Below are 13,486 nucleotides of genomic sequence, written 5' to 3'. Positions count from 1 at the left end.
GCCCTATGGACTATATTTTCTCATACCCAATATTTTTGGCCCTATACAAGGTCAGTTAATGCCTTGAACCTGACTTTGAAGCACTCTTAGGAGGTCTCCAAAAATTGAAAAACTGCAATAACTTTCAAACCATGCAGCCTTTTGACTTGGTTCTTTTTCTAGTATGTTCTAAATTACAATTTTAATCCTCCCTCCAATTTACACCTTTTGATTCACCAAAATTATGGCTCAATTACATAGTCCTATTTTTTATGACATTTACACGTATCCCAAGGTACTTAAATACTCTAACCTAGAACACTAATAGTGGAACTGTGAGAGTTGGAACCTTTATTTGACCCAAATGGGTATCCAAAAATGAAAACACATGAAACAAAAACTATTTATAGGTATATTTTTTTTGGGTGAGACAGGATTGCCCTTATACCTCTGGATGCTCCTGCATCAATATGGCATTTCTATTCTTTTGAAAAATTAACTATCTATATATCATATTTCTATTGATTTTCTAATACGTTTCTTATTCCCTATTTACTAATTTAGTTAATCCATTGTACAATATAAACCATTGAAAGATAGTAATGTTTAAAAATAAATCAAATCCCTAATTTAATATGTTTGTGAGACAAAGCTTTACTAATTTCCTAAATAATGATCTAGCAACATAAACAAAGCATCAATATTTCTTTGTACCTACAAATCAAGAAAATAATAATAAAATCCATGTAAAATTTTTGTCTACTATTTGAAAAGTTTGGGCACTTCCTTCACCTCTGACGGATGATTTTTTTAGCCCATTGCTAGTTGTTTTACTCCCTTTTGATGACAACACCACTTCAGCCTTCTAGCTTGACATGACATTAAAGTGGGAGTGGTGATGGGAACATATGTCCTCTGCAACAACTGTAGAAGGTGACCGGTCTAGCCCATAGGGATTATAGGTGTCATTGGTTATCCAAATGTCTAGTTTGCATCTTTTTCTATTACGTAGAGGACAAAGAAGGTGTCACTATGTGGGAAGCCTCAGTAATGTAAGAAATAACATATTCTCTAATTCAAATGTAACGCCCATTGAGGAAACATGTGCCCTCCAAGTCGACTATTGTTCTAATTGCCACCAGATGAAGATGAATTCATCCGGCTGTCGATGGATTCAACCAGTCTAGGCTGAGGATTAATATTTGCCATGCACTTTCCTCCCCAAGAGAAATACAGAAGGCCTGGTGTGTTTTAAAGCTATGTGGAGCAAGACTCATTTGTGTATTGTGAAGTGTTTGAAACTACTCCTGACCTGGGGATCATAGTGATTTATATTCTACTTGTTTAACAAACTATTGTACCAAAACATGAGAGAATGAATATAATGTTCTTAGGGCATAATTAATGGTGTTTTTTCATAGATTTTTTGTGATTTGAAGGGGCATGTATACATTTTGTGTACAAATTTTCTTTCAAGCCTACATAAGCATGAGTTGATTGCATAAGAGGATGACCATTGTGGTGATCATCTTGTGGCATGTGAAGATGAAATGACTGTGAATTGTGTTCGCCTATCCTGACTTGATTTTTTTAAAGTCATTTCTCTTTAAAACTAGGATTTTGTATATAGTTGCAGTCACACTTTGTTGATAATTGTATGCTTTGGTATTCCTGAAGTTACCTTCTTTGTTGCATATGGGCATAGAGGAGCAAGCGAGGAAGGAAATGGAAGACATGGCAGGTTCTGAGAAGCTCAGAGAACTTAAGCAACACATTAATAAATTAATAAAATGCTCATGCCATAGCCCGCATTAGCTCAGGGGTAAGAATCCCAACCAGAAAAGTCTAGCATGGGAATTTCTCTCGGCAATATTATGAACCAGGTGTAGGGTTTTATATAGGTAATTTATTGCTAACCGTGCATGCTTAGAATTTATCAAAAGTTGATGTGTAATATTTTTTAACATTGCTGATTGCTCCTAGCCAGTACCACTGGAGATTGGCAAGGCAAGCTAGCATGCATGGCTATTGATTGCAGGCATTGAACCTTTTTTTTTTTGTCATGCCCAAAATACAAGGGCGAAAACACATGTAATTTTTTTTTTAAAGATAATAATAATTAAATCTACTAAGTTGATATGTTTAACTCAATTAAGCCTTAAGTACATTGCAAGATATCGACGGGTGATTCCTATTAATACCTTGACATTCCATGAAGGTTTAAAAAATAATGTGTAGGACTAGATTGTTAAATTAAAATTTCATTATTGATTTGATTTTGACATTTGTTTCATTATTGTATTAACATTACATTTAAAATTATTCAAATAACAATTTAAAAATAAAGATAAGTCGAACTCCTTCGAATCATTTGAATTCAAAAGAACTTACAAATTAATGTAACATTACATCCACAATTAAATTTTATTTAAAATTTATTCTAATCACAATTTTATTTAAATTTATAATTCTATTAGAAATAAAACATTTCTAAAAATAATAACAATATAAATAAAATAAAATACGACTAGATAATAAAATAAAACAAAATAAGATTATCTACTAATCTAACATTAAAAAAATAAAAATCACTACACTTAACACTAAATTAATCTACATTAACATTAATTGCCATTTAAAAATAATAATAAAATTATAAACTTAACCAACTTTTTTAAAAGAAAATTTTAAAATTTTATTTAAAAATACTAACTAAACAATAATTAAAACCTACAAATTTAAAACTAATTAAAACTTTGTAAATTACACCTAACACTAAACTATATTGATGTTAACCTATACTATTATTAAAGGAAATGCTAATTATATTTTAAAAATTTATATATAAAAATAAAGCTTACTAAACTAGACATTAACTACTAACAAACTAACTACAAAACTTTAAAATAAATCCTAAAAACTACATCCTAAACTAATCTAATAACTAACCCTACTAATAACTAACCCTACTAACATTTTAAGGTTCTTACCACCAGACTCCTCAGCATTCTCCCCCAGATCATCTCCCCTCAACAGACTGGTTTTGTCCCTAGCAGGCAAATTCTTGACTCTATTGTCACAGTTCACGAGGCCATCCACTCTCTGGAAGCTAGTAAGAAGGAAGGCTTTCTGCTTAAGTTGAATATGTCTAAAGCCTATGATAGGGTGGATTGGAATTTTCTCATGGTAGTCCTCCAGGTGTTTTGTTTTGATGCTTAGGCGTACAAGATTATCTCTCAACTTATCTCCTCACTTTATTTATCTATTTTGGTTAATGGCTCCCCCTCTCATTTCTTCTTCCCCTCGAGAGGATTGAGGTAGGGTGACCCCATCTCCCCTATTCTCTTTATTATTCTAGCTAAATGTCTGGGAAGACTCATCCAGGGGAAATGTCAAGACATGAGTCTGTAGGGTCTCAAGCCCTCTTTGGGCCCCTCAACCTTCACTCACCAGCAATTCATGGATGACACCATCTTGGGGGGAGACGCTTCTATCCATGAAGCTAGAGCTTTCAAGGGCATTATGAACACCTACACCAAGGTTTCAGACCAAGCTATTAAATGAGAGAAGAGCTCAGTTTTCTTCATCAACACACCTTTAGAGAGACAGAGGAAAATTGCTTGGATTTTGGGAAGTGGCATTGGCTCTCTGCCAACCAACTATCTTGGCTTGCCCTTGGGTTCCAGACCCCCAGATTCCTTCTGGAATAACATCATTGATAGATTTAATAAGAAACTTGTTGGATGGAAAGGGGCCACCCTTAAACAAGCTAGCCAGTTTACCCTAGTGAAATCCATTTTCCAAAACCTTCCCACTTATGCTTTAAGCCTCTTTGGAATCCCTGCCAAACATGTGGATAGAAGGGAGAAGATTTAGAGGGACTTCCTTTGGTCAGGGGCTGATGACCATAAGAGATATCACCTTGTTGCCTAGGACCTCATCTGTCTCCCAAAATTCTATGGAGGTCTAGGCATCCGAAAGATCAAACACCTCAATAATGCCCTTTTGGCCAAATAGTTATGGCGTATCTTTCAAAGCACAGGTGTTTGGAGGGATATCTTGATAGAGAAATATCTGAGAAGACAATCCTTTAACTTCTTAATAAAAGAGATCGAGATTCCCTAGGGGTCCTATATCTAGAATGGGATCTCAAAGGCTAGACTCCTGGCCAAGTCAAACGCCAAATGGAGAGTTGGAAAAGGGGATAATATCTTATTCTAGTAGGACAACTAGACTAGTCAGGGACCTCTTATCAACCACCCCATTTATGGAAGATGGGCAGAACAGTGCATTGAAAGTTATGGTGCATAAGTCAATGATTACATAACTATTCAAGGTTAGCAAGACCTCTGAGCTATCCCCAGACCTTATCCCTCTGATGATTATGCTAAATGCCACCCCCATCAACAACAATAGGGACTCTATCATTTGGGGTGATAAGTCGAATGGGATTTTCTCTGTTGCCTCTAGCTATTTCTCTTTATGGGCCAGAATGGAGAAGCCATGATGGACCAATGCCTTGATTTCTAGCCTCACTCGCAAAATTAATATCTTTTACTGGCTACTATTGCAAGACAAAATTCTTACCCTAGAAAATTTAGCCAAGAAATCCAAATCATCCCCAATAGGTGCAACCTTTGTAAGCTTAACTTGGAATTGGTAAATCACCTATTCATTCTCTGCCTGTATTCTTCTAAGGTGTGAAATCTTCTAACTAGGGATCTTGGTTTTAGCTAGTGCCCCCCCTAACAATATCCAGGACTTCATCTACTAGTGGAGAAGCCACCACTCTATTTTGAAAACTTAGCTTTTCAGCTCCTGGATTCTCCCACACTTTTGTTGGGGAATCTAGAAAGAGTGCAACAACTAAATTTTTAGAGATAGAGAGGCTCCTGATTTCATAAATGTAGAAAAAATTTAAGGTCTCACTCTAGAGAACTTTACCATTAAAAAGGGAGGAAATATCAATTAAGGAGGGAACAGTAAAGTCAGGAAGAAAGACAGGGATAAGAGAAGACAAGAAGCAAGATGGTCCTTCCCCCCTAATGACTGGCACAAAGCCAACTTTGATGGGGTGGCTAAGGGGAATCCTAAACCAGTCAAAAGTGGAGGCATCATTAGAAATAGTTTAGGAGGAGGAATTGCAGACATTTATTTCCCTCTTGGTCACCAGACCAATCACTTTGCTGAACCCAATGTGGCCAGACAGATAATTAAGCTAGCCCTGGCTTCTTAGATTAAGTGTCTATGGCTCGAGGGTGACTCCATCAAAATTATCAATTGTATCAAAGGACATGCCCTACCCTCTTGGACAATTGTTAAAATCATTAAGGACCTTAGATCTCACTTGGGAAAGTTCAAAAGGACTTTCATCATCCATAGTTATTGAGAATCCAACTCGGTTGGTGACTGGTTCACCAATGATGCCATTACCAAAAACTCGATGATGACATGGAAGAACAGAGATGAAATCTTGGTAGTAGTGATTGAGTTACTCTGGCAAGATCAAATCCAGGGTACTAATATAACCCCTTTTTAATTATGGAAAGATATGCCAAATTGCACATTAGAAGGGGTGCAATTAGAAGTCATGCGAAGCTCTTTTCAAGTCATAATCACATGTATGGATGGCATGCTTTGAGGGCTAGCATGAATAGAACCACCAAAAATTGTAATTACATTTTTGTTTTCAGCATCCCAAGGAAAATTGAACTCATCATTTCTTCTAGAGGAATAGGGTTTATAGAGCTAAAGTCCACCATGGTCGGGGAAATGATTAGAAGAAAGCCTTGGGGGGAAATAAAGAAGTGGAAGGGGAAGGAAAAGGTTTGGCAAAAGTTCAAAAAGGGGGTATAACTAGGTTCATGGAGAAGCTTCATGGCTTCAACACTGGGGTTACCAAGGGGATGGTGGAAACATGGAACAACAAGAAAGTCAAAATTGATGATGTCACCCACCAAATCACTGAGGGCTTGGTTACGGAGGTGACGAAAATCCCTCAAGTTGGCATAAACTTCTTCAGGGATAAAAAGATGTCGGCCAATGATGTTAGCAAATTTATAAGGATGATACTGAGAGGAACAAACTTATCAAGATTGACACTTACTATGAGATAGAATCCATCAAAAATTTATGGAGGTATGTTCTTAGGATTCTCATTGAGTATATCACTCTTGACTCCAAGTTTGACAGGATAAGAACGCACCATTTTGTGCTGCTAAACCACTTGAGGCATGCTATTAAAATTTCCTTTCCTTTCTTTCTTTTCACCTACATGTCTAAGAATATTGAGGGTTTCAAGAGAAAACCCATCACTAATCTTGCCCTCCACAAAGGCCTTCTCCTCTTGGTTTATGAGTTTCTGAAAGCTCAAACCAGGGGAAAATCCCTCAGTGACCCAAGTAATGCTTCGAAGGACACTGCTAGCTTAGACTTTGAGGATGTTCAAGTTGTTAAATCTAAGGATGGGGATTACTCCACCAAAGCTATCTCTGCTACTTGCAACCCCCACTTTCCTAGCAGAAATATCCCTAGAGGTCTCCCCCCCATCCTTGCCAAGCTGAAGCCCCAGAAGGAGAAAGAAGATAGTGAAGAAGAAGAGGAGATTGAGACTGAGTCTGAGGATGAGGACAAGGAAAAGGGGAAGGACACTATGAAGGATGAGGAAAAGGGGTGGCAGAGAGATAGGGAGGAAGTTAACCTTGATACCCTCATTACTCCCCTAGATAACCCCAGAAAAAGAAAAGAAAACCAAGCCATGCTCTAGGAAGACCCCATCACCCTAACCTCCGAGACCCTTGGTCTTGTCTCACCCTCTTCCCTGCTTGAGGAGAAGACTGTGGAAAAGGGTGGGGAGGTGATAAGAAAGGACAAGAGGAGGGCTTGGAGTAATTTTAACATGGATAATGCTAGATTAAAAATTTTCAAAGAGCCAATGAACATTCAGGTGATGGAGGACCTCGATGGCAGAACCCATTATGATGAGCTTATCGACCCTGCTCTGCTGGTCTTGTTTGATAACATGCAGGAGTCTGGCTTCAACCTTCTGAACAATGCAAAGAAAAACATGATAGATAATTTCTAATCTATCAAATAGTCATTTCAAGAAATTGAGACTCTTAAGGAAAAGATTATCTATGATTGCAGCCAGAGCCCCTGTAGAGTCCAGGAGAACATCAGAAGGGTGAATGACTAGGATGATAGCCAGAAGCACTGTAGCAGCCAAGACTCCAGAAATGATCAGGAGGATAGATTTTCCCTGGTTGAATAGAAATTCCAAAGGTTAGACAATATAATCCAGATTTTAACTAATCAAATTGTGGACACTCTGCACACTTTGAATGAGAACATTGTCAACCTGGGGTATACTCTAATGAGAGTTGGCATCGGTGGGAACACAAGGAAGCTAATCAGCCAGAATATTCACAAGGAAGAGGTCAATCTAAATGTTTCCAAGGACCAGGTGGATCATTTGGACTAGGAGGAAGCCCAAAACATGAACTAGGAAGGAGCAAACAACCAGAAGGATAACAAAGCTGCAGAAACTTTGTAGGATCTGGATAAGGAGAACCATTAGGTTTGGTTTTCCTTATCAGTCTAGCTATTGGATTTTGCCTCCTAGCCTTAGGCCATTTGTTTCCTTTTGGCTTTAGGTTTCTGTTTCATGTTTGCTAGACTTTAATGTCTTAACTTTTATGTTGTAAAACTTTTGGGTTTCAGGTCCCTGTAAAACCTATTTTTCTTAATAAAAAACATTTAAAATTAATTCCACCCTCAACTACCCACATCACACCCTTAAGCGCTCAACAAGGCATGTGGTGGGAAGTTTAAAAAATGGTTTTAATAAATAATTTATACAACTACCTCCCCATCCTACCCACTCCACCTTTACCTTTAGCACTTGCCAAAGTGCTTCCCAAGTTTGGCATGTGCTGACTAAGCCTACCCTTTGCAGGACTGTCCCCCCCACACATGGATGAAAAGGCCTTTCAAGGCTAGGTGCTAAAGGAACAAGTGAGGATAACGTTTTAAAAAAAAAAATTTTCATTAGCATTGGCCTTAATGCCACTTTCCTAGTACATCATGTCGATAAAGTCTAGCCGCATATTTTATGGGAAGTGAACATGAGTTATGTCACCATTAATACATTTGACTTTGGTTTAAAACTTAAATCTACCTGCATTAACTTGCATGGAAGGTGGTGAAGCGGTTGAGGTAGGGTTATTTTAAAAGTTTGAACACAAGATCTCTTCCCACTCCAAGCCGCCCACTGCCTCCATTTATTACCTAAAGTTAATTAGGTGGTTGATAGGATAGACTTAGGATAGATAAGATTTTTGTTAAAAGTATTAATAATATTTACTTTATTTTTTATATTTTATTCATTATTCTTCTTTTATAGAATTATAGAATATAACAAAATATCAAAAAGAAAGAATATTTAAAAGAATCTTTTTTTTTGATGCTCTGTTGCAAGAAAACAATACTCTTTCTCCCCATATGAAATGCAGTGAGCATTTTTGCACTAGGAAGGGTTTTTTTTTTTCAATTCATATTTACCCAAGTGTTAATTTTTCAATGCAATTTTTTTTTTACAAGGGGAGGGGGGTAGGGTGGGTGGGTTTACATTCCCCCCCCCCTAATTGGAGTTAACAAATGCTTATTTAACCAAGGGTTCATTAATTCATTTTGACCACAAAGTAATATTATTTGTCTCCTAATAAGCACAAAATTGAATTGAAGTCCCAACCATATCAATTTTTCCTTAACATAATTGAACTCAAAATTGCATAAATTGTATGTCACCATTTTATCTATTTTCCAATACACACATGCATAAACTGAATGCTATAAGACTCAAACGCAAGAATATTACTCAATCTCTTTTTTCTATTAAACCACCTAATTCAAAGGCTTCACTAGGAAAGAACTAATAAGAAAACTCCACATCGTTGCCTTTTCCATAATAAGTTTAAATGTACATTTTTACACAGGATATTATCCCATGGGAAAACTCCCAACATATTTGAAATCCAATACAATTATGAATTTCCTTTCTAGCCCTTAACAAGGGATCCATTACAAATTTTGCAATACATCATGGTGATCATGGAGAGAATGAAAACTAACAAGGAGACAACCAATCATAACATGAAAAAAAACAAAATATTCACTCCCATCCTGGGTTTACACAACAAGTTTGACATTGAACCAGACTAGGGAGAAGGTGAATTTTTCCAATAAGAGACATCAGACACAACACCAAAATAGGTGCCCTTTTGGGGCTATAACTCAAGAACTTCCGTTCTTCTATTCATACATTCCAAGACTCATATGTTGTTTGTGCTAACAAGTAGGGGCCCATAACACCCTACCCTCTCTCTTTCTCTTCTTATCCTGAGAAGAGACTCTACACTGTCGAAGTCCAACTAAAAACCTTCCCCCATACATGGCTACTTCTTCCCTATTTGAGGGTGAGTAATGCCAATACACCCATACAATCCCTTCGAAATTCAAACCAAAACTACAAAGGAAAAACATTTAAGAAAATCAATTCCAATCCCTCCTAACATACTCAAAACACACACATGAACAATACGTAAGTAATAAAATTGAAACATGAAGCACAACATGAACAAAATAAGGTGAAGTATTCCTACCTTCAAAATTGGGTTATGGAAAATGAACAAGTGTGAGATGAGCTTGCTTTCCTCTCCTTCTCCTTCAATTCTAAAATCCACTCTAAAATTAGAGATTGGATGAACACTCAAAACCCTCTCAAAATTGCTTTTGAATAAGATCCTAAACTCAACCACCTCTAAAATAAAATAACTCCCCCACTTGTCCAAAAGTTCTAGAGTCTTCTAACTCAACTAGACATAAGGCTAACTTCAAGGTGGAGTTAAAGTTATCTAACTCATGATGAAACACTCAATTTTCGCAATAAAGCAAAAATGAGGTTTTTGAGTGACCATAAAAGTCAACAAAAGGGGCTAAGGGTGTGAAAAATGCCCCCAAACCATACCCATACCCCTTAGGTACTTAGATTTCATGATTTTAGGCCTTTAGGATTAATTAGGGTCTTATAAAAAACTAGGAATTTTTAGAACTTTCTAACAACCTTAAAAATGCATATTAAACACTAATCCATATTAGGGGTAATTAATCTCGATTACTAACTGATTAGCAAAAAGGTCACTAACCTAGTCTAACTTAGATCTTTAGGTTACTTGGTTAACCTTAACTATCATGTTGGAATGCATATATAATTCACGAGTGTCAAGCGACACTATAAAAATATTGTTACGAAACATTAACATTTACTGATTATAGAATGATACATTCATTCAAACCATGATACAAATAAAATATGAACAATGGGGTTTGCATCTTTCATTAGATTTATTCTTGGTTTCCATAGATGGTACATAGGGTTCAATTTCATTTCTCTTTTATATTTCTTGGCTAAAATATCCTACACACTCATTACACACATCAGTAGCACAAGAAAATCACATGCATTTATGTATATAACGTATCAAGGAAATCACATAACTCAGGACATAATCCTTCAATTAATTAACTATTTATCTCAAATTTGCTCATATACTTAACCATTAAATTTGCATAATCAAAGTGTTAATTCTGCATTCACTTACTTCATTAGTATACATGTTCATAAAGCATTAAATGGAATAATCAAATATATGAAAGTAAAACATCACACAACATGAAATAACATAATATGTTTAGTGTATCTGATAGTGTCTTGACATATTGAGTCATGAGTATCAAAATAATAATGTATCACTATGCTACGATGGGTCAGGGCGAGGCCTCACAGTTTGCCCATTTATTCATCTCCATGCACTTGCTATATGTAATGGATTTCCTAGTAATGGCCACCTCTCCCTTCACAAGAGACTAAAATAAGCCTTTCTATTTTGCCTATGCCTCTACAGGTGATGCATATGAGACTTGTGGATTTCATTGGTGATTATAAAGGAGACTATCATCATCAGATAGGTGGAGAGAAAGGCACTCTGGAAACTTCCTCAGAGCATCACCTTTTAATTTTCATATTTTCAATTTCTAAAAATCATAATAAAGCCCAAGAAATTTCCATCCGACCAATAAAAAATTTAGAATTAGCATGTGATAATAGAATTTTTTTAATCAAACCTTTCAAACTTTAGAATATGTCATTCGTTTATTTGACATAAATTAATTGGGAGGGGGCAAAAGGCAGGGACTAATAACTTAGTTAGATTTTTATTTGAGGTTAGGGTAGACTATTCTATTTGTTGTAGATGATAATAATATAATGGTAGGTATAATGTAGCATATATGACAATTGTTTGGATAGTTTAACATTATCAAATTTAACATATATAGAGACAACACCATTATTAAGTACTTGTGTAATGTTGCAGTATTCCCAATGACATATAATTTGTAGATTCGATTCATTGTAATTACAAATGCAAACTGCTAGTCCCAATGCACATAAATTTGTGACATTAAATGATCCTCATGAAATTAGCATAGCTAGGGCATTAACATCATTCATGTTTTCTTGATTTTGAGGGCAACGGCTAAAGGGTAAACTATTTTGTTTACCTTGTTGCTATGTATAGCCATGTATCGTCCCGCCCCCTTTTGTCAGTGTAAATTATGCCATGTACTACTTCCCCCTTGAGTTTGGCGTCTCTGTCATACAGCTGGCCGTATGTAAACAAAGACAAAGCTGTAAATTTTTATAACTATTGTCATCAAAATTCTAGTTTCAAGGCATGTTTTAGATTAAATAAATTAAAAATTAATTTAACAAAATTTAGATTGGTTAAATAGATTATATAAATTGATTTGGATTAATTAATGCTCCTTGAGATTGATAATTTAAATATAAATGTTGGTATTAATAATTTAATTATTATAAAGAAATGAATAATTAAATTATTTTTAATTTCAAAATAATAATCAATAAATTGCATTTGGATATATTCAAATTTTAACATTATATGATTACAATTATAATAATTTATATAATTTGAATTAATAATATGAATATGTTAAATGTATATGTTAACAAAAAAATCTTATCTTGTATTTCGATTTTACCATCATTATGTCCAAAACATAATATTAATCATAACTATTATAGAAAATATCTTTTTACCTTGACTTGTCTCTATTTCTTGGTAACCTTTTGTAGTATTAATTATTCTTTTTTGAATAATTATTTCATATTCTTTGCATTGAAAAAATTACATAATATATTTTTTCAAATATCATTACTTTTGTTTTATGTTTTTGTTAATGATATCTAGTTTTAGATTCAAACTTGTCATTATTCTTGTAATATAATCCATAGTCCTCTATTCATTAATTAGATGTCTCAATATTATTTTTATATCCATCATGTGATTCTCCTTAGGGTTTTCAAAATATATAGAAGTAATCCAAATTGGCACTATTATATCTGGCTTGCTATGACCACCATATTGCAACTTTCCAATCATTGATCTAGACACGGTTTCCTTCACATTTGTAGAATCATCTTTTTTTGAAAGTTTATATCCAGTACCCATGGGTGTCCCAACTAATCTTGAGCCTTCCATACCAAAAGTTTTTAGTATTTCCATATATTTTGATTGAGTAATTTAGATAGCATTCTTCATTCGATACACTTGTAATCCAATAAATAATTTGATCTCTCCAAACATAGACATCTCAAACTCTTTCCTCATTTTATCTATAAATAACTTGCACAATGCAACCTTTCCTCCAAATATAATATCATCCAGAAATATCTTAGCTAACAATACTCTTTTTTTAGATTCTATCTTCAAAATAGATCTCCATTGTCATTAGTCCATGAAAAACCAATCTTCACCAAATATGTGTGAAACCTTTCATACCATTCTCTAAGCGATTTTTATAGTCCATAAAAATCTTTGTACAACTTACATACCATATGATTTTTTTCTATTGATAAATCCTTTAGGTTGTTTAATGTTGACTTCTTCCTGAATTCCATTAACAAATCTAGAGTTGACATCCATTTGGTATACTTTAAATCCTTTCTAATTAGCATATGCAAGTAGTGTCCTCACTCATTGAAAGATTACAACAAGGTAAATGTCTCCCCATAGTCAATACTTTCTTCTTGTACATATCCCTTAAAAAATAGTCTTTCTTTGTTTCCCATGACTTCACATTTCTCATTAAACTTGTTTTTGAGTACACACTTTATTCCAATAATATTCTTTTCCTTTTGTCTAGGTACTAGTGACCACGTTTTGTTTTTCTCCATCTTCTCAATCTCTTCATTCATTTTTTGAATGTAGTGTTCATTGTCCAAAGCATCCTTCACTAATTTTGTCTCAAATTCACATAGTAAGCATGCATCACTCCTTAATCATTTTCTTTTTATAACTCCTAAATATTTATCTCCAATTATTTGATCAAGTGCATGATGTCTTGTAACATACTTTTCTAATGAAGG

At 34.9% G+C, this 13,486-nt stretch overlaps 1 pseudogene; it reads left to right on the top strand.

Moving 5' to 3' along the window:
• The window catches only part of LOC149546595 (chemocyanin pseudogene), a 62,239-nt pseudogene extending 55,176 nt beyond the window's left edge, over window positions 1-7,063 (top strand).
• The last annotated feature ends 6,423 nt before the right edge of the window (window positions 7,064-13,486 follow it).

This window comes from Cupressus sempervirens, chromosome 7 (genome assembly GCF_028749045.1).
Source record: "Cupressus sempervirens isolate cs-2001-9-10 chromosome 7, ASM2874904v1, whole genome shotgun sequence".
NCBI lineage: Eukaryota > Viridiplantae > Streptophyta > Pinopsida > Cupressales > Cupressaceae > Cupressus > Cupressus sempervirens.
The sequence above is the reverse complement of the archived record's forward strand: the minus strand, read 5'-3'. Positions and strand labels throughout refer to the sequence as shown.